At 39.8% G+C, this 2,942-nt stretch overlaps 1 pseudogene; it reads left to right on the forward strand.

Moving 5' to 3' along the window:
* Window positions 1–465: 465 nt before the first annotated feature.
* LOC124894784 lies at window positions 466–2,765 on the forward strand (annotated as a pseudogene).
* Window positions 2,766–2,942: the final 177 nt, after the last annotated feature.

The following is a 2,942-nucleotide window of genomic DNA, read 5'->3' on the forward strand; positions in this document are numbered from 1 at the left end:
ATAATTTCTTGGAATCAATGCAGACTTGGTTAAAGATAGGACACAATGTAGTATCAAGACTCATATAGGCCATATCTACTAGTTGGAAATAGGTTTTAATTATTTTCTTTATGTAACTTATTTTCACTTGTATTTTTATTTGGTATGATGATGACATGTGTTAAGCTTAAATGGAATAGTAAATTCTTATATCTCAACTTGTTTGAGACGGAAGCAAGTTGTTCTTCTTCCATAGGCACAACATTGGCCTTAGCTGCATGTTCCTTTGACTGCTTTGAACCTATCGTTCATGATAATCGTGTGTTTTCCAATCCACGGGTGTATTATTTCGTGCTTCTAATCCTTTAGTTTTGGTTTTAGCTTTTCATCGACACTAATTTCTCTGTTGAACTCGTTGTCTCTGTGTTCGATTTCATTGTTCATTTACTCCCTTCTTTGTATTTATTCATACTTCTGCTGAATCAGGGTACAAGCAAAGGACCAAATCAGAAGGTACCCGTACTTTCTGCTGCAACATTGCATCTTGCAGACTTTGCTTCAGTAGCTGGAGATAAACAATACGGCATTGAAATTTTCATTCCTTTAGAAGTCTCTGTTGGCAGCTTCAAGAGTTGCCTTTCACTCTGTGTAAGAGAAACTAAAACACATGCGTTTTGCTTGCGTTCTTGTATTCCTGCAGCTACGTGAATATATTATCTAATGCGACTGTTTCCTAAAGATATGTTCATATATTTGTTGACAGCTAGTGCTCAACCTTGTGGAATTGAGGAACACTCACGAAGCTTCAGAGACATTTCCGAAGTTTATCATGTCTGCTCCAGTATCTCCGAACCCTGGAAAGGCTTTGTTGACAGACAGAAATGGGGGTGGTTCTTTAAAAGCAGGTCTGTGAAAGTTTAAATTTTTGAAAGCATTATCTTTTAGGCGACACAAGAAGGCATATCATGAAGAGGAAGGAAGCAGCAGTGATGGAAGGAACTCAGTTAGAAGTGAGGATCCCGATTGTGTTTATCCTATGGATACAGATTCACTTGATGAGGATTCGGAAGGAGAATCTGAGGAAGAAAAAGAGGATACAAGTGTTCAAAAGTCATTCAGTTATGAAGAACTCGTCAATGCAAACCATGCTGGTGGATCATTTTGTTCAAATACAAGCGGCAGCAGTAGTGACGAGGATTTTGTCCACTACAACCATCATATACCAGACACAAGGCACAAGTACCTTGAGGATACAACTGCAACAAATCAATCTGCAGAGCAGAGTTCAAAACGTAGTCTTCTTTCCTGGAGGAAGAGGAAGTTGAGTTTCAAATCTCCTAAAACCAAGGGGGAGCCATTGTTGAAGAAACATTATGGAGAGGATGGTGGAGACGATATAGACTTTGATCGCCGACAGCTTTGCTCATCCGACGAGTCTTCTTCCAGGGTACGTCTCTTTTTTTCTTGCGTTCTTTGTCATGTTTGACGAGTCATTTTTTATCTTCATATCATGGTCTGATTAGCGTGCAATAACTTGTACACCAATGTGCTTGGCGAATTGAAGATTACAAAGTTTGGTAGCTTTCTTTAGTAGCTTAGTCTACTTGTACATTTGTATCAAGTATCTAACTGCTGAGGTTTTCTTGTTCATGATTGAAGATATATGTCATGACTAGTCCTCTTACTAATGTGTGTAGTTCATGCAGGGGCAAAAATCCGAGGAAACTTCTTCGATTTTAGTCTCTGAGTTTGGAGATGAAAGTTTCGCTGTGGGTAGTTGGGAGTAGAAAGAAATAATAAGCCGTGATGGACAAATGAAGCTACAGACTCAGATCTTCTTTGCTTCAATTGATCAACGAAGTGAACGAGCTTCTGGTGAAAGCGCTTGTACAACCTTGGTTGCTGTCATAGCTGATTGGTTCCACTGCAATCCTGAAGATATGCCCATCAAGTCCCAACTTGATTCTCTTATTTGTGAAGGCTCGATGCAGTGGAGGGATCTTAGTGAAAACGAGACCTATAGGGAACGTTTCCCAGACAAGCATTTTGACCTCGAGACAGTTCTCGAGGCTAAAGTGCGTCCTCTCTCAGTAGTCTAAGAAAAATCATTCATTGGGTTCTTTCATCTTGAAGGAATCGAAGAAGATGAAGGATTCCACTTCCTTCTTGGTGCCATGTCTTTCGACAACATATGGGACAAGATTTCTAAGTCCGCTCAAGAAACTCCTCGTCATGGCGACTCTTGTGTTTACATTGTGAGTTGGAATGGCCACTTCTTTATCCTCAAGGTTGAAAAAGACGTGTACTATATCATTGACACACTTGGGGAGAGGCTTTTTGAGGGTTGTAATCAGGCATATATCCTCAAATTCGACCAAGATACAACAATTATGCAAGTACCTAGTGAGTCTCAACAATCAGATGATAAACCATCTTGCGATAGAAAAGAGAAAACCGATGTCAAAGAGGCTGTAGATGAAAGAAAAATTGTCATGAGCACCAACAGCGATGACAGTATGCAGGAAGACAGGGTACCTGAAAAGAACATCATTTATAGAGGTAAAGAGGCATGTAAAGTGTACATTAAGAGTTTTTTGGCTGCAATCCCTATTAGGGAGTTACAAGTTGATGTAAAGAAAGGATTGATGGCATCGACACCCCTTCATCAGCGCCTACAAATCGAGTTCCACTGCACAATGAGCTTTGTCCCCAAGTTTGAGGAGTCGTCTTCAGAAGAACTGATTGCTAACAGTTTGGCCATAGTACCATTGGCAACAGCAGAATAAGCAATGATTGGTAAAGCTTTACGAGTATATACATAGCGCTAATCCTTTTTGTTCTACATACCATTTAGGAATTTTGACCTGGAGAGTCTCTTCTTTGTTTTCATTCGTATATGAGTGTAACTATCTCGTTGGTATCTTCTTTGTCTTTTCTTCTTCGTACTCGAGGAATGCTAATGC

Source organism: Capsicum annuum, unplaced genomic scaffold (assembly GCF_002878395.1).
Source record: "Capsicum annuum cultivar UCD-10X-F1 unplaced genomic scaffold, UCD10Xv1.1 ctg77443, whole genome shotgun sequence".
NCBI lineage: Eukaryota > Viridiplantae > Streptophyta > Magnoliopsida > Solanales > Solanaceae > Capsicum > Capsicum annuum.